Source organism: Ovis aries, chromosome 5, assembly GCF_016772045.2.
Source record: "Ovis aries strain OAR_USU_Benz2616 breed Rambouillet chromosome 5, ARS-UI_Ramb_v3.0, whole genome shotgun sequence".
Taxonomy (NCBI): Eukaryota; Metazoa; Chordata; class Mammalia; order Artiodactyla; family Bovidae; genus Ovis; species Ovis aries.
The window spans coordinates 65,876,818-65,902,457 of NC_056058.1; the positions used below are offsets into that span (position 1 = coordinate 65,876,818).

At 42.6% G+C, this 25,640-nt stretch overlaps 1 long non-coding RNA gene across 3 annotated transcripts in view; it reads right to left on the reverse strand.

Annotated features, from left to right (window-relative positions):
- Window positions 1-19,604, reverse strand: part of LOC105611754 (uncharacterized) — a 206,166-nt gene extending 186,562 nt beyond the window's left edge. For all 3 annotated transcript variants that reach the window (XR_009600711.1, XR_006060004.2, XR_009600710.1), the window contains exon 1: window positions 19,520-19,604. This is a non-coding gene — a long non-coding RNA (uncharacterized LOC105611754). The remainder of the gene's footprint in view (window positions 1-19,519) is intronic.
- Window positions 19,605-25,640: the final 6,036 nt, after the last annotated feature.

The window sequence follows — 25,640 nt, forward strand, 5'->3', positions numbered from 1 at the left end:
ACCGAGAGAAAATATAAGAATTTATGAGTTCATTTCTATAAAATATAGATAGGGAAATAAAGTAGAATAATTATACTACAATGCTAAGGGCTGAACAGTGAAAATGCAGGGCATGCTGCAGCTAGAAAGTTAAGTTTGCAACCATGTTAATAAAGATTAGATCCATAAATATTAAATCTATAGGGAAATTTCCATGAGGAGCAGGATAATTGCACAGGCTTTATTATTAACTATAAGGGGGAAACATCGAATAGTACAGTGGAGAAATCAGATAGCACCTTCACTGAGTGATCAAAATGACCACAACAAAGGAAACACAGATGGACATCAGGTGATACCAGATGGGGTAATCTCACTCATAATCACTCATTGGGTGTCCTGGCTTAGAATGTTTAACTCAAACGCAGTTATAGGGAACAATTAGGCAAATGCAAACTGAGAGACATTCTCTTAAAATGTGGAGAGAAGGGAGAGGAGAGAAAGGAGAAGGGCCTAAATGCAATGTGGTATCATGGATTGGACATGGGAATAGAAAAAAAGACACCAGTGGAAAAATTGATGAATCTGAATAAAGTCTTTGGTTTATTTGAATTTCAGTAGAAATTCAAAAGTAGGGTTGTTTTCAGGTTTAACTTTGTGGTTTGACAGCAAGATCAAGAAACCAAGTTTGTTCTATCCCTCTGTTCTGCCATCCTAAGTGTGGTAGCTTTTCCCCTCGGGCTGACACTCTTCATAGCCACAGTATAGCTGCCAGCATTCCAGGCATCACATCAAAAACAGTAATGATGCAGACATAAAGGGTAAATTTCTTATGTTTCTTTCCCATAAATTACAAAGCCTTTCTAAAAGTCCCCAAACAAGAGAAGGGAGAGTTAAAGACTTTGGGAAGGTCATGTACACACAGCTATATTTAAATTGGATAATCAAAAAAAAAACAAAAACCTTTTGTACAGCACATAGAACTCTGCTCAATGTTATGTGACAACCTGGATGAGAGGGGGGGTTTGGGGGAGAATGGATACATGTATTTGTATGGCTGAGTCTCTTCACTCTTCACCTGAAACTATCACAACATTGTTAATCAGCTGTACCCCAATACAAAATATTTATGGTGTCTAAAAAAAAATTAAATTTTAAAAGTAAATAAATAAAAGTCCACAAACAAATTTTCCCTTATGCCTTCAAGGCTAGTATTGCATTACTCACTCAATTCCCAAACCAAATATACTCATTCCTAAATAAAATATTGGCAAGGGAATTGAGGTCAGCATGATTGTTTTAGACAAATCATTCTAGGTAGAAATGATGTTGGGATGCCATCTAGGCAGTAATGTTAATTCTGATTGGTGAGAAAAAACTTTGATGTTATTCTTTAAACATTTTTTCCTTTTTATCTCAAAATCAAAAGATAAATCAATCCATCACCCAATGAAATGCAGATGTCTTACTTAAAGGTCATCATATTCAGTCTTCTCTTTGAATAGACATGGGACCAGTTTAAAAACTCACATTTGTTGAGTTCCTACTAAATGTCAGATATTATGCTAAGTATCTCATCACATTTAAACCTCATTAGCCACCTTTAAGTCTCAGTAATTCTCACTCTATGAATGATAAAAACTAAGTCTAGAGAAGGAAAGTGAATTATATGGAAGCACACGTTGAGTAAGTAGTAGAACTGGGGCCATACCCTGATCTTTGAACAAATAACTTTTTCTTCAATCAGCCCTGCCCTTGTTGCACACAGGGATGGAAAGAAACAATTATCACTGGAGATATAGATTCACAGACAGTTGGCAAATATCTCCCTACTGTAAGGTATTTTCCTCAAAAACTATGTAAGAAAATTATGATAGATTTCAGAATTCTTAAGATTCAATCACCAGACAGTATGCTGAAGCAGGGTGGTAGACTGCTTCAAAAGATGGAAAACACCTGTCCACATGCATCCCTATATTCATAACAGTGCTATTCACAAAAACCAAGACATAGAAATTACCTAAATGTCCATCAAGAAATAAATGAACAAAGATGCAGTACATATATACAATAGAATACTACTCAGCCATAAAAAAGAACGAAGTAATGCCATTTACAGCAACTTGGATGCAACTAGAGATTACTATACTAAGTGAAATAAATCAGAGAATGACAAATACCATTTGATATCACTTATATGTGGAATACGAAATAAGGCACAAATAAACATCTACAAAACAGAAACAGGCTCAGACAGGTAACAGGCTTGTGGTTGCCAAGGTTGGGGCATAGGCGTGTTGGAAGAGGATGGAGCAGGAGTTTGGGGTTGGCAGATGCAAACTGCTACATTTAGAATGGATAAACAACAGGGTCCTAATGTACAGCACAGGAAACTATATTCAATATCCTGTGAAGATATGGAAAAGAAGATAAAAATGGAATGTATAAAAATAAAAAAAGAATATTTATGTGTGTAATCGAGTCATTTTACAAGGAAACATTGTTAATCAACTATACTTCAATAAAAAATAAAGTTCAAAAAATTAAAAGTTAAATACAAACAATAGGGCATAAACCTGATACATAGGATTAAATAATAAAAAATAATTTTTTATATAGTCAACTCAATCCGTCAAATTTCCCAAGAAATATAGAAAGCCTCTGTGTAAAGAAGATATTCCTGAGTTTCTCATTTATGCTCACACTACCATCACACTTCTGACACCAGATGTGTGTGATGTGTTTTCCACACATCAAGCGATTCTCTGTGATTCCAGTTGGGTGTCCTACAACTGGATTCCATTTTAAAGCTAACTGGAGTTAACACAGAGTCCACAAGGCCAGGGCTCAATCCCAGGAGACTACCCCCAACTTTAGACCTCAATCTCAAGCAGTAGATCCTTAAGTTACTCACAAACTCTGTCCAGCTTGGCTACAAATCAGAGGTTCCCACGATTCCCTGCCTTAATTTTCATCATTTGCTAGAAAAGCTAAAAAAAGTCATGGAAATACCGAAGTTCCCTAGGTTATTACATAATAAAGGATAGGATCAAGATATAGATGAACAGCCAGACGAGGAGATACACTGGGCAAGGTCCAGAAGGGTCCCAAAAACAGGAGCTTCAGTCCCTGTGAAGCTGGGGTATACCACCAGGCCTCCTGGCATGCAGATGTGTTCACCAACGCAGAGGCTCCCCAAATCCCATCTACTGGGATTCTTGTGGAGGCTTCCTCCCTCAAGCATGGTCAAGTATTTACTCCATTTCCAACCCCTCTTCCCTCTCTGGAGAATCAGGGGTGGGGCTAAAAGTGGCTTGGTCTTTCTGGTGACCAGAAGCCCACCCAGGAGCCCACCAAGACTCACCTCATTAAAACAAAATCCACCCCTCCCAGACTGTACACAAGAAATTCCAAGGAATATAGGCACTCTGTTTCAGGAACCAAGTCAAAGGTCCATATATATATATATATTTTTTTATTATCTCAGTCTGGCATCTCCATTGTGCTTATCTGTGCAAAACAACTTTCATAAATATTGGGACATCTTGGCTTCCTTAATTAATGGGCACATCAGGGGCATCAACAACCCCGGTGACTTAGGGTTAGATGATTAAGAGAAGAGCAGCCATGTGACGGGAGAAATCTTTGAGGAGAAAAGATGAACCTGGCCAGTCAGATGGAAACTGAACAGCCCAGTTCTGGGGAGAATCACCAGCCTGCGGTGCAGGCGTGATGGATGGGCCCCTGCAGGGTGGCCTGAGATTGAAGCCAGACTGTCACAAACAGACAGTAAGCCAGGAGAGAGAAGCAAGAAGTTAGATGGTGCTGTCAGCTTGCCAGGGGATATGCAGCAAAGAGTATGGGACCTGCATAAAGAGTTGAAGAGGAAAAAAAAAGAAGGTGAGGTGGTGAACAAACTTTTTTTTTTAAAGCCTCCAAGGACACTTGTGAGAAAATCTCTGGCATCTGATGCTATACGTGATGTGCTGGCATCACATTTCAAGAAGTGAAGTTCTCTGCTGGTACTAGGTCTGCAAGCTGAGGGGAGCCAGGTGAGGATCCTCACCTTCTAGCAAACCTCGGAGACACAAAGGGTGTGTCTTCTGGAAGACAAGAAGCTAGTGCACCTTCCTTTTTAGGAACTAAACAACAGTGGACAAGCCAGAAAAGTCAGCTAGTCTGCCCCCGTCCCAGTCTGGAAGGAAAGGATGCACTCCAGGCTGTACATGACAGAAGGAGTGCGTGAACGGGAACTTCATAGTGGAACGACAAGCCTCAACCAACCAAGAAATCCAAAAACCCCAGGGGAAAACCAGTGTGTTCACAAGGTGCTCTGAAAAATCCTAGGCGTCCTGTGCAAATATCCCAGGCAAGGAACTAGTGAGCAGCAGGGGAGAACAGCAGGCAGAGCAGCCACAGGCGTCAAGTTACAGCTAACGATCAAGACTACAATATGCTGCTGCTGCTAAGTCGCTTCAGTCATGTCCAACTCTATGTGACCCCATAGACCGCAGTCTACCAGGCTTCCCCATCCCTGGGATTCTCCAGGCAAGAACACTGGAGTGGGTTGCCATTTCCTTCTCCAATGCATGAAAGTGAAAAGTGAAAGTGAAGTTGCTCAGTCGTGTCCAACTCTAGTGATCCCATGGACTGCAGCCTACCAGGCTCCTCCGTCCATGAGATTTTCCAGGCAAAAGTACTGGAGTGGGGTGCCATTGCCTTCTCTGTACAATGCTATGGAGAAGCTAAGGAAATGGCAACCCACTCCAGTATTCTTGCCTGGAGGCTCCCCATGGACAGAGGAGCCTGGCAGACTACAGTCCATGGGTTCACAAGAGTCGAATACAATTTAGCGACTATACCTCCACCACGACCACAATATGCTAGCCACTGTGCTAAGCATTTCACAAGCAGTTCTCATAGCAACTCAAAAGAGGTGATGCTATTAACATTCCTATTATAGTATTAACATACAGGCGAGGAAATTGAATGAAGCACAGAGAGGTTAAGTAACTTGTTCAGGGTCACACAGCTAGTACTTTGCTGCAGTGGGAGTTAAGCTCAAGTCTTCTCCACTGCGTTATACTGGGGCTCTCTGTCAGATTTTCCTGTGGTGAAAGAGTTTTCTCCATGCACACAAGAGAGGGTTTATCTAAGGTGCCTCCACAGGCAGCAACCTTAAGATTGACAGGTTGAAGCTTATCAAAATCTCTGATGGCAGCTCCTGAGTGTCAGAGTCATAGCTGCTCTGTGGTTCACCCTGCCATCTGCTAAAATGAGGAAAATATTAAATATTGACCTCTTGTGGCTCAGCCAGGCTTTGTGAGTTTTCAGGATTTAATGTCTGAAAATCACCTCTTGCAGGTACTGGGGGCATTTCACAGTAACCCTCCTGCAGACATCACCTTCTTTCTATTGCTCACCCCAGGACTAATAAAGGAGCAGGGGCCGTTCTGAGGGCTTTATCCAGACAACCATCATGAAGGGCAGCCTCAAAACAAGAAAACGGGGGAAGGGGAGATAAGGAGCAAGGGGGCTGTCAGTGGATATGGCAAAAATGCTGAATAAACACAAGAACTGGACAAACGAAGGTTGTTCTTTTATGCTAAAGAAGGAAAACAGTTTGACTTCTGTAGACAGCCTTGGTTTTTTTCTTCCTTGCCTGTAAGAAGACTCAGTTAAATTTTATGCCCAATTTCAGTCTGTTTCCTTACCTTAGGTTTTTGGCAACCAGCTTCTTCCTTACAAAACTGAACACTCCCCCAAATGCGGTAACTGTGCCTTGTTATGGTCAGGCTTCATATTCTCACGGAAAAGCAGGCAGAAGACAGAAAACGGCTATGCTTAGAATGAAGAGAATATGTGCTGGCTTAAGAATTGTGTGCTAAAAAAGACCTGGTCTTTACTAGGATTTGCTCAAAAACAATTTCTACTCCAGGACACAAAGTCCAAGGAAAAAAAAATAATTGCTCTAAAAAATTTTATACTTGAGTTATAAATGTCTAAGTTTGAAAAATTAACTTAAAATGTTTATAAGATAGAAAAATCTAAAACAAACATGGTTATAGTAGCAGCTGGGTGGTAGGCACACAGCTCTAGCTTTTTCTTTGCATTTGCGATATCATAATTTTGAAAATAAACCCAAATTGCTGAGAAAGAAGACCAGCTGGCATGAGAACTAGAAGCTCTAGGCAGCCTGATTTTTGTGATATAAACTGCTCTATTTTTAATCAGAAGTTGAGTGAGACTGAGATAAGGAACAAAACTCCTGTCTTCTCATCAATCAATCATTCAAAGACTCTTAGAGAGTTCCACTGTATACCTAGTACATTTCCAGGCCTTAAGGACGTAAAGGTGAATGGAAGAGATACAGTCTCTACCTTCCTTCGGCTCACAATCTAATGGAAGGAAGGGACAAGAAGTAAACAAACTAAGGAGTAAATAATTACACATGGGATAAATGTTCTGAGAAAAAGCCAATAGCATTCAGATAGAAGATAACGGCAAGGGGGCTTCACCCAGTTTAGACAGGGTGATCACAAATGGCTTCTACGGGGAAGTCCTATCTAGCTGAAGCAAAAGGAACAATCCAGGTGAGGTCACTGGACACATAGACGACCTGATGCAGGACAGGGCTGTGTGAGTCCTAAGGGCAGAGCAAGGCAAGATTGGCTGATATACATCAATGGGGAGGAAAAGGACCTGAGATGAGGTTCAACAGTCAGGGGCCAGGCCAGGCTTTAGACACATGGGAAAGAGTCGGCCTTTTATCTAAAACAAATATGGCAGCCACTACATACCTTAGTTGCAAGGGAGTAACATGTTCTCAGCTTCCCTGGTGGCTCAGAGGATCAAGCGTCTGCCTGCAATGCACGAGACCTGGGTTCCATCTCTGGGTTGGGAAGATCCCCTGGAGAAGGAAATGGCAACCCACTCCAGTATTCTTGCCTAGAAAAGAGCTCGCTGGCAGCTGAGTGGCTTGGAGTTGGTAAGAGGGGAAGCAGAGAGATGAGTAAGAGGCAGAATCACTAATGGCAGACAAAGTCCAGTGCACCACCCGATTTTGTGAACGAAGTTTTATTACAACGCCACGTGATCATTTGTTTACTGCTGTCTCTGGCTGGTGTTACACTATAATGGCAGAGTCCAGGGGTTCACAGAAATGCTCACTTACTCATTTGAGAAATACTCAGATACTCATTTGAAAATGTTTGCTATAAATGTCTGGCAATTTATAGGAAAAAATAATCAGTGCCTGCATAGAAGTCTGTGGCAGTAGCCACAATAATATATAGAGGAAAAGGAGTGCATCAAGGCTGTATATTTTCACCCTGCTTATTTAGCTTATATGCAGAGTACATCATGAGAAACGCTGGACGGGAGGAAACACAAGCTGGAATCAAGATTGCCAGGAGAAATATCAATAACCTCAGATATGCAGATGACACCACCCTTACAGCAGAAAGTGAAGAGGAAATAAAAAGCCTCTTGATGAAAGTGAAAGAGGAGAGTGAAAAAGTTGGCTTAAAGCTCGACATTCAGAAATCGAGGATCATGGCATCTGGTCCCATCACTTCATGGGAAATAGATGGGAAACAGTGGAAACAGGGTCAGACTTTATTTTTTGGGACTCCAAAATCACTGCAGATGGTGACTGCAGCCATGAAATTAAAAGACACTTACTCCTTAGAAGAAAAGTTATGACCAACCTAGATAGCATATTCAAAAGCAGAGACATTATTTTGCTGACTAAGGTCCGTCTAGTCAAGGCTGTGGTTTTTCCTGTGGTCATGTATGGATGTGAGAGTTGGACTGTGAAGAAGGCTGAGTGCCAAAGAATTGATGCTTTTGAACTGTGGTGTTGGTGCAGACTCTTGAGAGTCCCTTGGTCTGCAAGGAGATCCAACCAGTCCATTCTGAAGGAGATCAGCCCTGGGATTTCTTTGGAAGGAATGATGCTAAAGCTGAAACTCCAGTACTTTGGCCACCTCATGCAAAGAGCTGACTCATTGGAAAAGACTCTGATGCTGGGAGGGATTGGGGGCAGGAGGAGAAGGGGACGACTGAGGATGAGATGGCTGGATGGCATCACGGACTCGATGGACGTGAGTCTGAGTGAACTCCGAGAGTTGGTGGTGTTATGCCTAGAGTCTGAGTCCCCAAAACTGAGAGAATAAGACATCCACAGCAATGCAAAAGCATAAAGGGGTTTATTACTAGCCCAAGCCAGGGCCCAGGTTTCATCCAGCACAGTGGAATCCAACAAGGGCCCCGAGCTCTGAATCACATATGCTTTTATACGGACGGTTCTTTGTTTCTGTAACAGCATAGCTGATTGGTTAAACCGTATGCGCATGCGGGACTTTTATACCTCGCATCCCTATCTGGATTGGCTTGGGTCTGGCGCGGGTAGGGGGCAACGGGGATTTTTCTGATTGGTCTAGCTACACTGCCTGTGGAGTTCCCAGAGCCTCAGCTTTCCTCAGGCCTAGCCTGCCCCTTAAGAGTCTGTCCTGGCTTCAGTTTGCTCCTAACAGGTGGCGGACAGGGAGGCCCGGCGTGCTGCGATTCATGGGGTCGCAAAGAGTCGGACACGACTGAGCGACTAAACTGAACTGACCTGAATCAGCATTCAACCACAAGAATGGCTGAGCATCTACTGTGTGCTTAGGAGAAACACAGGAGCCTAGAAATATACATGATATACAAGACGAAGTGTCTTCTTTGATAATATTCAGCAGCATCAGATCCATCCCCTCACTGAATGACAAAATCTGCTCTTGCAAAGCCTCAGCTATTCCCTCCCAAACCTTCAACTTCAGCTCAAGTCCTACCCCCTCCACCGAGCTTTCCTTTATTCACACCTTACTCTCTTTTTAAACTCTAGTCGTAAGTATATCCTATGTTCAATCCTTTAGCTTTGATCAATCTGTGAATATTCACAGACTTGGATAACCAATACTTTTTTCTCCATGGTGATGAAACCATGAAATAGCCCTGCCTGGCCCCTAAGCTCTGAGGTGCCAATTAAGCCTCTCGCCCAGTGAGAGAGCTCTAGATCCAAGGCTATGGCAGTTGGTTCAGGTCAGAATACAGCCCTAACAGAATCTCTCCCTCAAGCCTATCTGCTGAAATTCATAAGAATTGTTATCTCTTGACTTGGCTGCCACGGTACTAGAAAACTACAAGTCCAGGACAGCCAACATTCCTGACCAATGTGCTCTTTGCAGACACACACAGCCCACCTTCAGTGAGGCGAGAGACAGTGGAGAAGTAAATTGAGAGAGGTGTGGATCTCCATGGGCTTCCCTGAGCCCTGCATCTCACAATACGTCTCATCCTTACTAACTACACAAGCCAATGAATCCGAATTATTTAAGTTGATTGGGTTTCTGCCACTTACCACAGCAATCTTCATGAAATAGGCAAGGACGCCTGCCAAAAGATAACCAAGGCAGGGCTGTCTGGTGTCTCTGCAAGCCCCAGTCTTGTACCAGGGAACTTCAGATTGCTGGGACACTAGATGCTGGCTGGTTGGTGGGCACCTAGGCCCCTTATGCCTTGATCTTGGCTGTTAGGGATTCACCTATGATCAGACTTTGCTAAGAAGAAACCTAGAGAAGGTATAGTACAAAGGTGCTCTATCTTCTGCTCATTCGGGGGCTGGCTTGGCACAGTAACTTGCCATGTGATTTCAAGTAAGTCCTTCATACCCTAAAATGCCCTACTTTAAATGAGGAAATGGGCCTTTTGACACATTGCTCCCCATTCTCTGATTCCTGACCCTAGGTTTGTCCAGTTCCTGGGAAAATGAGCGTTTTTAGCCCATCATTTTGGAACCAAGGTGACTGTTTTCATAGAACATTATTTGATTTTGTTCTGAAAAATTTAATCTCCTAGCCACATGCAGAGGCAGGTCTGCTATTTACATTGGACTCCTCACTCTGCTCTGGCTGGGGCAGTCTCCACACAGCCGGGGACAAGCTAGGGGAAATGAGAGCACTTTGTTTTTATCGTGGTTATGTGTGTCTCATGAAACATTCCAAGTGCTTCTTGAGAAACAAAACAAGGAAGTACAAAAAGGGGATTTACAAATGACTTAGAGGCCAGTATAACCCATGAGGAATTTTAAAGCTGGCTGAAACTGTTGTTTTCTTATTTCCTATAAAAGTAACTTATTTTAAAAAATCAAATCAGATCAAGAAGTTCTCTGGCAATGGTTTCTTGTTTCCAACCCTTAGCCCCATCTCTCATGAGCTGTTATTCATGAACTATTCTGAATACAACACAGATTAGCCCATTACAGTGTTTCTCAGCTGGGGTGCTGTTAGCATTTTAAATGAGACTCTGTGCACTCAAGTCCCCTGCATCGCAAGATGTTTGCCTGCCTACTTAGCTAAATGCCAGCCATATAATCCCCTACCATTGTGACAGTCAAAAAAATACCTCTGTGCCTTTCCAACAACCTGAGGGGGACTGGAACAAGCACTTTTCAAGTCCATTTAACAAACGGGTTCACTGAGGCCCAGACATGGGAAAGTGACAGGATTTCCAAGGTCACACAAGCCGAAGGAATGATTTTGAAGCCGCATGTTTTGACCATCCAATCCTAGTTATTGTTATACTACTTAACCCATCTCTAATAGCAGTGGGTTTCAATTTGCTGAAGCTGTTGACAACTTAGAACCAAGTTATTACTATTAATGCCAATACCAACCATTAACCCCCAATTATACTTTGATTGCACTTGATACATTCTTACAACGTAGTCCAGCAAGTTTTTTCATCCTCATCAGGTTTTCATTACCATAAGCTCATCATACTTGTACTGATTAGTAGACAAGGAGTAACCTATCAGAATCCAAAAGCAGGGTCATCATTGCCATCTTTCTAAATTCCATATATATGTGTTAGTATACTGTATTGGATGACCCTGTATGCAAGACAGCAAAAAAGACACAGATGTGTATAGCAGACTTTTGGACTCAGAGGGAGAGGGAGAGGGTGGGATGATTTGGGAGAATGGCATTGAAACATGTATACTATCATGTAAGAATCGAATCACCAGTCTATGTCCGATGCAGGATACAGCATGCTTGGGGCTGGTGCACGGAGATGACCTGGAGGGTTGTTGTGGGGAGGGAGGGGGGTTCATGTTTGGGATCACATGTATACCCGTGGTGGATTCATGTCAATGTATGGCAAAACCAATACAGTATTATAAAGTAAAATAAAGTAAAAATTAAAAGTTAAAAAAAAAAAAAAGAATCCAAAAGCAGGATTCTAGTTCTTGCTCTGTGCTCTTGAGAGCAGAGAGATGAGCTGGTGGGAGCACACGCAGAAGGCAGAGACTAAAGATATTCAGCAATTCAGGAAGAGCTACTTTGTCCATAAAATCCTACCATTTCTGACATTAGGAGCACTGTTTGGTTAACATTTATGTCTTCCCATGAGTTGCTCTTACTGTATAACCCGCAAGTGGTCCACAATACCTAGAGGGGAGGGTGTGTCTGTGTGTGTCTGTGTGTGTGTCTGTGTGTGTGTCTGTGTGTGTGTCTGTGTGTGTGTTAATTGCTCAGTCATGTTCAGCTCTTCACAACCCCAGGGACTATAGCCCACCAGGCTCCTCTGTCCATAGAATTCTCCAGGCAAGAGTACAGGAGTGAGTTACCATTCCCTTCTCCAGGGGATCTTCATGACCCAGGGATCAAACCCAGGTCTCCTGCACTGCAGGCAGATTCTTAGGGCCACCTGGGAGGCCCTAGCAATAATAATATATTACAGTGAAATCTTCTCATCCCTTGCCTGTTTATAGCTCCCCAAATCCCACCCCATTACTAGATTTGAGAAGAGGAAATAGAAAGGAAAAGAAGTATGCTTCATTAAAGAGTGGGTTGATGAAATTGAAAGATGAGAGCGAAAAAGTTGGCTTAAAGCTCAACATTCAGAAAACGAAGATCATGGCATCCAGTCCCATCACTTCATGGAAGATAGATGGGGAAACAGTGTCAGACTTTATTTTTGGGGGCTCCAAAATCACTGCAGATGGTGACTGCAGCCATGAAATTAAAAGATGCTTACTCCTTGGAAGAAAAGTTATGACCAACCTAGATAGCATATTCAAAAGCAGAGACATTTACTTTGCCGACTAAGGTCCGTCTAGTCAAGGCTATGGTTTTTCCTGTAGTCATGTATGGATGTGAGAGTTGGACTGTGAAGAAGGCTGAGTGCCAAAGAATTGATGCTTTTGAACTGTGGTGTTGGAGAAGACTCTCGAGAGTCCCTTGGACTGCAAGGAGATCCAACCAGTCCATTCTGAAGGAGATCAGCCCTGGGATTTCTTTGGAAGGAATGATGCTGAAGCTGAAGCTCCAGTACTTTGGCCACCTCATGCAAAGGGTTGACTCATTGGAGAAGACTCTGATTCTGGGAGGGATTGGGAGCAGGAGGAGAAGGGGACCACCCAGGATGAGATGGCTGGATGGCATCATGGACTCGATGGACATGAGTCTGAGTGAAATCTGGGAGTTGGTGATGGACAGGGAGGCCTGGCGTGCTGCGATTCATGGGGTCGCAAAGAGTCGGACACGACTGAGCGACTGAACTGAACTGATTTGCATCTCACTCTTCTACTATGGACGGAAAACCCTGGTAGGCTACAGTCCATGGGGACGTAAAGAGTCAGACACGACTGAGGGACCTCACTTTCACTTTTCATTTTCATGCATTGGAGAGTGAAATGGCAACCCACTCCAGTGTTCTTGCCTGGAGAATCCCAGGGATGGCGGAGCCTGGTGGGCTGTCGTCTCTGGGGTCGCACAGAGTTGGACATGACTGAAGCGACTTAGCAGCAGCAGAGGGGATGTTGAAGAAGGCAATGGCACCCCACTCCAGTACTCTTGCTTGGAAAATCCCATGGATGGAGGAGCCTGGTAGGCTGCAGTCCATGGGGCCGCAAAGAGTCGGACATGACTGAGCGACTTCACTTTCACTTTCTACTACAACAGAGTCCCTGGCAACAGGAAGGAAAAACCTGCCTCATGTCATGTGTCTTGGACTCCTCCTCACCCTCATGCACACCTGATCCATCAACATTGTACAAAGGTGAAAAAGGACAGAGCCTTCAAGACTCTGTGTTCTTGTGGTATTTTCAAAGCAATTCATGAGCCTCTTTTAATTCATTTGGTCTCTCTGAGATGTGCTGTGAACAAGCCCATATGATCAATGATGGAGCGATGCCCAGTCACTTTTTCAGAGTTTTGGTAGAACAACAGGTCTGGAGTTGCATTTTAATAGCAATACTCTCTTACCATCCAGAGTATTTTATTCTTCCACAAGAATTTTACACACACACACACCAACCAACTTGACTCAAAATTTTAACACAATGTGAAAAGAACAAAGCTAAGGTCCCGAGTATAGATACTTTCTGGCTGAAGGCACTTACAGTAGTACGTACTACTGCAAGGGGAATGCCAATTAATAGCTAATAACCATCAAGGGAAAATGAAAAAAAAAAAAAATATATATATGTTACACACACCCCTCAAATAAGCTTGTAATGGCAGAGTTTTCTTTTTCTTTTGTGGACTCTATAGCTTGTGGGATCTTAGTTTCCTGACCAGGGATTGAACCCGTGCCCTCGGCAATGAAAAGTGCTGAGTCCAAACCACTGAACTGCCAAGGAGTCCCTCTTTTTCATTTTTTTAGTAGTATTATTAGGCGTTCATTAGAAAACAATCATTTAATTTCTCTAAAATATCAATTATGGTTTTGCTGCCCAGGAGTACAATTTTTTAAAATGTTTCTTAATACCATATGACACTTTAAGATTTTGTCCTCCTCCTCCTCCAAAACCAAAGGAGGGTCAATTTTGAGCTATGAAAAATCCCTTTTCTATTTTTTTCCCTTTTTGGGCCATGCCACTCAGCTTGTGGGATCTTAGTTCCCCAACCTAGGATTGAACCCATGCCCTCTGTGGTGGAAGCACAGCATCCTAGTCATGGGACCACGAGGGAAGTCTCTCCTTTTCTATTTTTGACAGTCATCTTCCAGAAGAACCAGAGAAACTAGCTGCAGTCCTAGAAAAAAGCTACCAAGCACAAGGATATCCTTTCCATCTCCTCTCCTTTTGTAAAGCTGAGAGCTGCCCATGTGTTTATCCAAATCTATTCTTCAACAAATATTTGAGGCAAACAAGGAAAAGGCATAGAAAAATTTACTGTTAGAGTTAAAAAAAAATAAATTCAGGACAGAAAGGAAAAAAAAATAGAGAGATCCTAGAAAAAATGCAGTTATCTGGCATGCCTTAAAGCTAGTCATAACTATTTAAAATTACTTTGCATATAAATACCAGTTATCCCCATGGGAAAACATAACCGCCCCCCCCAACCCACCCTCCAAAGAGAAATGCCTGGAAGTGATTGAGTTATACATCTACTGTTCTACAGTAAAGTTATACCATAAAAAAAAATGCATTACTCATTTTTCCACACCCCAAACTCGATCTCAGTACTTTCTTGTGAAGTATATTGGCAAAGTAAAACTTTCTGGTGGTGAAAAAAACAATAACAACTTGGATGCAAATCAAAATAACTGCATCAGACAAAAATCAATAAGGTGGATCTTCAACTCAATTATTTTACCTCTGGGGATGAACTGCGCTCATGATGAGATAATTGTAAATATGCTATTGGCATCTATTTGGTTTGCTTAAACATAGTCGCCTCTCAATCTACAGCACTATTTCACTCTTCTCCTCCCCAAGGCCTGGCCTCCATCCTCAAGAGGTAGTCATCAGAAAATAGGGAGAGGGGTGTTGTCTTGCTGCAAACTGCAGTTGGTAAAGGAGTAAATGACCTTATTTTGAAAAGTTTGCCAGAAGGTGCAGAGAAGAGTTTTGAAGGCTTAAGTGAATCAAATTCAGTTTGGCTTCAATATTCTCTGACTAATAAAGGAAGATCTCAAATTCCTCCAATTGAAAATAACCAAAATCCTCAAGCAAGAAAAAAAAAAAATCCTTTTTATATTCTCTTGAGACCAACATTATTGTGTTACGAGGCCTAGGCAAGGCCTTAGGACACCAAAATATGTGTGTGTGTACACATATATGGGGTATCCCTAGTGGCTCAGGAGTTCAAGAATCTGCCTGCAATGCTGGAGTTAGAGATACAGCTTCGATCCCTGGGTCAGGAAGATCCCCTGGAGGATGGCATGGCAACCCACTCAAGTATTCTTGCCTGGAGAATCCCATGAACAGAGGAGCCTGGCGGGCTACAGTGCATAGCATCACATGGAGTCGGACACGACTGAAGGGACTTAGAACGCACATACATGTATACATACACCAGTAGGGCCATCCTTCACATTCTTATCCAGGGCAAAGTAGGAAGCCATTTTGGAAAAACAGTCATCACAAACATTGCGGACAAAAAGTCAAGAAACTGACAGAGACTCTCTTAACGGCACTCAAGCTCCTCTAAGCCCTTCTCAGCTCAGCCTCATCCGTGCACCTGGTTCTCAAGAGCGAGACTCTAGCTAACTGTCTTAGAACCACCTCCCATCCTCTGAGGATAACTGTTTTCTGATCAAACTCCTCATCCCCTTCCATCTACCACGTGATAATGCATCACTCTGGCCTGCCTTCAGCAAAAATCTTATTAAATGGATTTAGCCAGAAATCCCTCTCAGCCCCTGATCTTGGCTGTTAGTAACCTCCCACCCACTGACTCCCTTTCAGCCCCTTAATTCTAAACCCTAACCCAATTTAGAATTGAACACAACTACACTGATGTCTCTGTTTACGTGCTGCAATAGTTCCTCAGTAAATATGATTCTAGCATTTTAACTGCTGTCTGCTCTGGTTTGCTTTGACAGAAGTGCAACAAATTTTTTAAAAGTCCATGAAAAAAAAGGGTGTTTCTTGGATGGATGTCATGTATGTGAGCACCTGCTTGTTTTTTGTGGGTTTTTCTTTTCATCAATTTAGTTTTAATGTGGAAGAGTCATGAATGCAAGCCTGTTTTATGTTCTTATTTTAACCTGTTAGCTCAAAAATTCTTTCTCTTCTTTCTCTTTTCCATAGAAGTATGTGATAGCTATAGGGATTCAGGATTTCCTATGGCTCCCACGCACTGTGCCTTAAAGATGACTTTTCTTTATTTAGAAAAGGAGCTTATTGTTTAGTCATTAAGTCATGCCCAACTTTTTGAGACCCCCATGGACTGTATGTAGCCCACCAGGCACCTCTATGAGATTTCCCAGGCAAGAATACTGGAGTGAGTTGCCATGCCCTCCTTCAAGTGACCTTCCCAGTCCAGGTATCGAACCTGCGTCTTCTGCGTTGGCAGGTAGATTCTTTATCATTGAGCCACCAGGAAAGCCCCAAAAGGGAGCTACATTGCAATAAAATATAAACATCTGACATCAGTTTAGTTCAGTTCAGTCGCTCAGTTGTGTCCGACTCTTTGCGACCCCATGGACTGCAGCATGCCAGGCCTCCCTGTCCATCACCAAATCCCAAAATTTACCCAAACTCATCTCCATTGAGTTGGTGATGCCATCCAACCATCTCATCCTCTGTAGTCCCCTTCTCCTCCCACCTTCAATCTTTCCCAGCATCGGGGTCTTTTCCAATGAGTCAGCTCTTCGCATCAGGTGGCCAAAGTATTGGAGTTTCAGCTTCTGTATCAGTCCTTCCAAAGAACACCCAGGACTGATCTCCTTTAGGATGGACTGGTTGGATCTCCTTGCAGTCCAAGGGACTCTCAAGAGTCTTCTCCAACACCACAGTTCAAAAGCATCAATTCTTCAGCTTACATATCTGATCTGAAAAGGAACTTTGAAGGTGGTCAGGTCCCTTTAAGCTTAATCGTCTCAAGTTTCCTCCACCTGGAATCTTATTCAGTGATCAGTGAGGTTCAGAATGTTGTTCTAGTAACATTTTCTTAGTCATCTTGGCAAGTGCTAAGAGAGCAGAAGGGAATATTTGGAAGGTTTTTTTATGAACAAAATCCAGATGAGGTATTTGCGATTTGAGAGTGGGCTGAGGGAAGAAGAAAATTTTAATGACATAGGAAAGGTAATTAACCCAGAAAATGCCAATACTCATATTTCTGATTTATTAAAGATGTGTAGTTTGTTTTTGAAATTGTCCTGTAGGATGAAGAGCAACGAGATAAACCAGAAAGGCAGGGATAGGGACCTGGATTTTAGACTTTATTCTCACCATTAGGGTTAAGTAAAGTTAACAGGCACTGGGGGAAATGATAAGAGGTAGTTCACCTGAAACTATCACAACTGTGCTAATCAGCTATAACCCAATACAAAAAGGTGTGTTTTTTTTTTTTTTTAAGATATCTGCTTAGGGAGGTGGGGGTGGACAGATAGCCCACAGAAGCCATTAAATGTCCAGTCAGGCATGGCGATGGGCAAAGTGAGCCATCAAAAGTTTTGAAGAAAGTAAGGACCTTGATTGAAGTGGTAGTTTAAACAGTTCTCTGTAAGCTTTGGTCTTTAATGAACCAATGGAGGGGGAAAACACCATAGGCAGAGAAGCCAGTCAGGAGGCTACTGATAGACGGTGTGTAATGAGGGCCTGAAGCAGATGAACCAGCAGGGGTGTGAGATGATGGATATGAGGAAGCCCCAGAAGGAGAGGTCAGGTATAAGATGCTCTGCTTGGAACATGCAATCAGGGATGACATTTGGACACAGCTTCTCGCAACAGTAGAACACGAGGGCTAACATAGGTAACTGGCTATTGGAAATTCAGGACCCAAGTAACAGCTGAACTTCACCAGGTTCCCACCAGACTTCAGACCACTTTAACTATACGTGAGGCATTGAAACAGCAGATTCACACACACAACTAAGCTGTATGCAACCTGCTGCAAAAACAGAACAAAAACCACAGCTGGCTCTTAGGAGCATCCCTGCTCAGTAAGCCAGGACTGGAAATGGTTCTCAGCCTCCCTCCCTTAGCAAACACTTTCGCCTTCTCCCTGGGTTGCTCAGCGACAGTGCCAGCCACTTGCTAGGTTAACCTGATACCCTAGGGCCCCTCTCCCTAGGTGAAGGCTTTAACAGCGCATGAATGCTGCCCCTGATGCCACAGCAGCTCTCCCCCCAGCCCCGAGAGAGCACTGTACTCTGCTCAGCCCATCTCCCAGAACCTCAACCCTGGTGGTTCATCCCTCTGCCTCCACAACAGCCTTCTTAGTTCCCCTCTGTCTTCACAGCTCCCGCTTTGGGAGAAACGTCTTCTCTCAGTGAGAACTTTTAGATGACTCCCAAAAGTTTGCGTCTGACCAGCTTTCACCCAGACTGTTATTTCATCTAGCTTCAGGGAACCATGAGCTTCCTTCCATGTCTCCCACTCTGTTCCCTGAAACTGCAAGTTCAAGATACTGGGAACCACCCAAAAAGTCCACCAATTTGTGATAGTTATTCAATTCTGGACTCCATACAGTTCAGCACCATTCAGGTGGCCCAGCGGTAAAAGAACCTGCCTGCTAATGTGGAAGACACAAGAGATGTGGGTTCCAGCCCTGGGTCAGGGAAATCCCCAGGAGTAGGACATGGCAACACGTTCCAGTATTCTTGCCTGGAAAATTCCATGGACAGAGGAGCCTGGCAGGCTATAGTCCATGGGGCCACAAAGAATCGGACACAACTGAGCACATATATTCCTAAGGACTCCTCAAAATACTGGGGAACATCCAAAAAGCCCACCCAGTTTGTGATGGCTATTCAGTTACGGACTCTCCATGCAGTTCAGCACCATTCAACACTTAAAAGAAAGATCAATGAAGCTCAGCTATGCCTGCTGGGATGGAAGCACCACTACACTCAGTGCGACAAAGAAGAAAAATACATAGTGTTGGGTGTTGCACTCTTCCAGCTAGGAAAGGGGCTGTAGGTGGTTGTAGTTTTATCAAACAGCTCTGGTTGAATGCTGTTTTTAAATTTTAAGTGGTCAGTCTCAGAAATGCAGTGCCCATAGATTTGCCCCAGGTGTGAATGCGTCAGGGGAAACAAAACTTACAATGAAATTATTCTAGTCACTGTTTGACTCCTTATATTCTATGGAAATTGGTTAAAAAATAGTTTTCTGCTAATGGCTTGTTTCCAGGATACCATTTTTCCAATTACTCACAAAGAGCAGAGATTATTAACCCTGTGATTCTATTCCAGTGGGACTGTTCAAAACCGCACTTGCTGCCATCCACAGAGGTTAAGCAGTGAATTATGAATGGCACAATGATAATGAAATTCTCAGAATGAACTTCTGCGGGCTTCAAATAGGTTTTCTTGGTGGGGTGAAGGGTGGTCAGAGAGGGGAAAGGCAAGCATTAATAGTCTGAAGGTCTGGCACACTCAGTTTGATTGTACAGCATAGTAAGGATGCCCCCAAAGCCTCGATCTGTGAATTTGCCTTAATTCCACACAACAAACATTGTTAAGTCACACATCTGAGAGACTGGAGAATTAAATGCAGTAGGAACCAATGGCGACAGTAGCTGCTGCCAAATTAACTTACCTGGAGCCTCTTCTGAACATCCAACAGGAGATTTATTACCAGACTCTGACCTGGGCAGCTCTCTCTGCAGAAAGAGAAGCAGACTGGCTGAAAATAGCTGCCCCACCTCACCCTCCCTTAATGAGTTCACGTGAGATCCATGCCCCCTTGACCCTTCTCCTCAGGTGAGTCCACCAGATGCAGATCATTAGGAGGCTGGGAGGGACAGAGGGCTGAATCTGTGCTCAGTGGCAGCCCCCCACCACCTGGAAAAGCTATAGATGCTCCTGTGGGCATGTCACAAATGCAGAATTATGGGCCAGCCCCTGACCTACAGAATCTGCATTTTAACAAGATCCTCAGGCAATGCATAGGCACACACAATGTGAGGAGCACCAAGGGTGAGCAGCACGAATGGGACATGCTGGCTGCATTGAATTCAAAGAAGCAGAAAAGAGGGGGAGGCCCTCCCTTTTTCAGCCTCACCTTACAAAATGTTCAAAACTTACTATTTTCTCAAATCCTGACTTTGGGAAGATACTCCTGCAGAGAAGCATAGCATCCCCAGCTCACCGTGCATCCAGGGAAGAAAGGTGGGGAAACCTGCCATGAAAGCTGAATCTAGAGCTTGGTCTGCTGTCAGCAAGTCCTCTGTCCTTTCTGATCACAGATTCCTCATCAGTAACATGAAGACTTCAGAACTAGACAGTCTTCTCAGCCTTCGCCTAGGCAGTGATGGTCTATAGTTCTCTCACTGAGAAAAATAATCTCCACTAAGAGGTCTCTAGATCACAGATAAAAATGCCCTCCCATCTCCCCCCTTTATTAATCCCTGGATTGCACAGGGCCCCTGTGGGAAAAGCCTCTTTAGCCCTTTCTGAATTCCCTGGCTGTGTTAGACCACCCACTCATCACGCTGTCACAAGACTCTACGTTTACTTGGGGCCTGCTGGTCTGCATTTCTTGGACTCAGTTTCAGCGAGTTCTCTTACTAACTTTAAAGACACAGATTTTTTAAAGTCTGAGCTTTCCTCAATTTACCTGGTCCCTTCCCAGAAAGAAGGATAACACACACTTACACACACAGAATCTGTGAAGATGAAATAATTTAGCTGTTTTGGTATTTGCCATGTAGGGATAAACACAAGCCACAGTGGCTATCAACACAGCTGATTATTGTTAACACAGAATCCTGGGGTAAAATGTCTCCTTAAACTTGATCCTTAAAGATCAAGTACCCGAAGTTATATTTTTGTTGTTGTTTAGTTGCTAAATCATGTTCAACTCTTATGCAACCCCAGGGACTGTAGCCCACCAGGCTTCTCTGTTCTTTTCCAGGCAAGACATATTGGAGTGGGTTGCCATTTCCTTCTGGGGATCTTCCTGACCCAGTGATTGAACCCGAGTCTTGGGCACTGGCAGATGAATTCTTTACCACTGAGCCACCAGAGAAGTCAAAAATATTATATTTAAATATCGCTTTTATAACATTCTGACATATTGTCCTTCAGGCTCTGAATATCACCATTATTAGTAAAACCAATAGCAGCCACACCATTCCACTTGCTCTCTAGAAGTTTCCCTAAGGTTATGGACCACAGAGCAACTTTCTGGTCTTCTACCTACCAGGACTGTCTCTTCCTTATAAAGCCCCTCAGCACCCCTTTTCTCTAGCGTAGACTTTCAGCTTGTGTTCCCTAATTAAGCATTCCCAGTACCTCTTAAGATGTTGTTTAGCATTTCTTTAGTAGGCTCACAACCCTTTCAAAGCATAGCACCTGGACTTGAAATCAATTGTCTGGAAGTGGAATAGGGCAGGACTTAATTAGGGCTGTTTTGCTGGTTCCCTTCTTTGAGAAGGAAGTGAAAGGATCACATCATATGGCAGGATGTTTATTGAGATATAGTTCTTGTTTTTTTCTTTCTGTTTGTCTCACCATGACACCCAGACCAGGTAATGGGACTTCTGTGCTCCCATGCTTCTGGGGAAGTTTGCATTGCAAAGTTAAGAGAAGTTGAATGTTCTTAACTTCTCTTTTCCAGGATCTTGTACTTGGCAAACTTGTAGGGTGGCAAGAAGAGCAGAGAGCTTCTCAGGTGGCACTAGTAGTAAAGAACCTGCCTGCCAATGCAGGAGACATAAGAGATGAGGGTTCGATCCTTGGGCCAGGAAGATCCCCTGGAAGAGGGTGTGGCAACCTGCTTCAGTGTTCTTGCCTGGAGAATCTCATGGAGAGAGGAGCCTGGCAGGCTACAGTCCATGGGGTCACAAAGATTTGGACACTACTGAAGTGACATACCAGGCACACATGCGAAAAAGCAGAGATAGAGCAGTGCCAATGCAATAGAAGGGTTAAAGCAAGAGGAAAAAAAAAAAGACGAGATGCCCCAAGTATGGGCAGGAGACGGAGATAATCCACAAAGTTGTGGAGACCTTTGCTGTGTTAGATACAATAGACATGGTTTGTTTTTGGAGAGTGGAGTGCCTGCCTTAGGGGATCGGGGGAGTTGGACTCCAGTCCTTGAAGATCTCACCTGGGTAAACAAATATTCTTGGACTAAGCTTGACACAAAGGGAACTGAGACATTTGTCTTCAAGAGATTCCACTTTCCCCACTCAGACTTGGTAATGGGGATTTCAGTGCAGTCTAGGATGGATTGAAAATAAAGAAATATCTCACATTCCAGCAATAACTCATGTCTCCAAAACTTGGATGTGACTGAGGGAAAGGAATGGAGCCTCCAGAAATGACTGAAATGTACTTTCCCTACGGCCTCCCAGGTTACAGGTTTAGTTTGATTTAGAGAAAATGAAATGCTTTCATTTTGTTTTATATCTGCACTTATTGTTTAAATTTTGTTTCTATTATAACTGTATGAAGTATTGTGAAGGGACTCAAAATAATGATTTCTTGCCCAAGTGAAAGTCCTATCTAATCTAGAGCTAACATTTTGATTTTGCTTGATAATGAAAGGAATTATAGTCAGATGGAAAGCAATGTGAATACTTGTCATTTTGTCTCTGTGTGTCTTACTTTCCTCCTCTGACAAATAGAGATAATAAGGACATAACTCCACAAAGATTACTGATAGTATGTGAGATTCCCATGGGGCCATAAAATGGGAAGATGGCCATAAAATTTTAATAACCATGGGATTTGTGGAATTTGTTTAGGATATTTGTTAAAAGCGTGGGTCCCAGGGTCAGAACATCTGGGTTTACACCCTAGCTCTATGTGAGCCTGCATGGTTTTGGGTAAGCTAGCTACCCCCCCAGCTCTCAGTTCTTCCATTTCTTTAACTTTAAGATGGGGATAATAATAGTAGCTAGTTTGTAGGAAGGCATGGAAATTAAATAACATAACCCATGTAATGTTCCCAGCACCATGCTTGGTACATGCTAAGTGTTAATTAACTATTAAACATTGAGGAAATTGAGATAAAACATTAAAAAAATTAAATACATCATTAAAGTGTCATCATTATTAAGTACCTGGCATTCTACTGATTTGACAAGAAATTTTCCTATTTTTAAACATCTGGACCTAAAATGTATATAATTATAACAATAAAAGGAGAGGAAGCATTTATATCCACAGATGGGGACTATTACTTGTTGAGGTTAAAAATAACACAACACCGTGATATACCAGATCCAGTTTCCATAAATTCTCTTTTGATGATTAAATGATGGAGAAGTAAATGACAATACTCAAAACTTCTTTTGTGCATGTATGTCTGAATATGGACATCTTTAAAATGAAACAGTGTCCTTAATTTGCCAGGCAGATGATACAAAGGTTTAATCAATAATTCATCTTGGCAAAGAAACTCATTACTCAGCCAAGGCTATGACGAAAATCCTGTTAGGAAGCCTTACTTTGGCTAAACAAGACAAGTAAATTAAGAGCAAAGTGAATAACCCAACTCTCTATAAATCATTCATTTCAGGATTAAACACTATGGATTTCTCCATTAAATACGTATCCCAGGCCTGGGTACATATTAACTTCTATATTACTCAGCCCTGAGAGATGCTAATACAGTCCTCTGGGAGTCTCTATGAAACTACCAGCCTACTGAGTAGAACAAAAGCAAGTAATGGAGAGTTTTGGAGAAGGCAAGGACTGAAAGCCAAGAGTCCTCAAAGCCAACATTTCACACAACCTGGGCGCCCCTTCCAACTTACTCTGAAGGCTGGTCATCCTCTTCTGCGTAAATGCTGTGAGTGGAGGCTTTACTACCCATTTTTGATAAAGCTCTTTCTATTTCAAGTGGCAGAAAACTCAACTCAAGCTAGCTTAAGCAAAATGGGGATTTATTGCATCATATCTCAGAACATGAATAATCTAACTTCATACTTTCAGTCTTGGCATAATCAAGACTCCATCAATGTCACCAGGGTTTAATCTTTATTCCCATATTTACTTTAAGCTCTCCTCTTCTTCTCAAGTGGACTCCCCTTGTGGTGGCACAATGGCAGCTGCAGCCCTCTGTTTTTGTCCTTCAGAGCCAGTAGGTAAAGATCCATACCTCAATAATTCAAAGAAACCCAGAATTGTTTTTGGCTCTAATTGGCCTAATTTGGGCTGGTGCCCATCCCTGGTTCATTCATTATTGTGAGAAGGGGGGTAGGTCTGTGCGGTGCTCTGATATCCCAGGCTCAGTTCATATGCCACAGTTGGCAGGGGGATGAGTCAGCTGCAACGGAACGATAATGAAAGGGAAGAAGAGAGGTATTGAAGGAATCAGTCCAAACAGAAAAGGAGAACAAATGAATGCTTAGTGACCAAAATCCTATTCTACACAATAGTCACCACTGACCATTACTCTAACTTGTCCTAGGAAAGCAATCCTGTAATTAGATGTAAATTGAGTTTTGGAATTTCCATTCCCAGTCCTTAGCCTTCTGGAATCACATAGAACAAGACAATTTTCTCTTCTCACTGGCAGTTCTCCAACTCTTTTGTAGATAGACATTGAATCCCCTTTGGTCTGCTGTCCTCCACATTAAATGTATAACATACCAGGAAATAGACTTTTTAGATTGAGAATAAATCAAGGTATGTTATTAAGCAGATTTTATAATCTTATTGTGAAACTAAACACAACATTTTGTTCTGTTTACCTTTATTTCAAAGAAACTGGTTTTATTAATAACATTGGCAGGACTACTGGGGAAAATAAACAATTTCAAGGACAGTTGATTAAGTAATATTAATTAGGTGATTTACACCAACCATCCAATTGAGGACACAAAAAAACCTGAACAAAACATTTAAGAATATTCTTTAAAATATCAAAGAGCGAACAAAAGAATGAAAAACCACTAGATCTAAAACTAAAGAATATGCCAAACCGGAGACACAATAGTGCAACTTGAAGCTTCTTTTGCTGTGGAAGCATCTTCTGATCTGGAAGGGATACCTGCAGTTTTGTTTGGGCTGCCTGATTAAGTCAGAGAGAAAGTGTCAAGGTCTAGAATTCACCAAAGTTAGGGATTTTGATAAACCACTATCTAGCATAAACTAGGACAAAATCGGCTATACCCTCAGAATAAGGATGAACCTGTGGTCAAACAGGCTTGCAACTGTCACCAAGTCATCTAAGTAATTCATGAAACTTCAAGCTTCCCTTGTGGCTCAGCTGGTAAAGAATCTGCCCACAATGCAGGAGACCTGGGTTCGATCCCTGGGTTGGGAAGATCCCCTGGAGAATGGAAAGGCTACCCACTCCAGTATTCTGACCTAGAGAATTCCATGGATTGTATAGTCCATGGGGTCACAAAGAGTCAGACACGACTGAGCGACTTTCACTTTCAAGCTTTGAAGATGAATTATGGCAACCCTAGACTGGTGACAAAAAGCCTAGAAAAAGCAAATTCAACCAGTTCTTTTTGGAGAAGATCACATTATACTGGGGCTCATACAATCAAGATAGCCAGGCATATAAGAAATTAAGACAAGAAGAGCAAGAACCTACAGAGACAAAGGACAACAAGAAAAGAGCTGAAAAGACTTCAAGTAGTGGAATATGTATACATGTAACTAAGCCACTTTACTGTACACCTGAAACTGCCATAATACTGTAAATAAACTCTATTTCAACAACAGAAGACTAAGCCAAACACTCTCACAGGAAA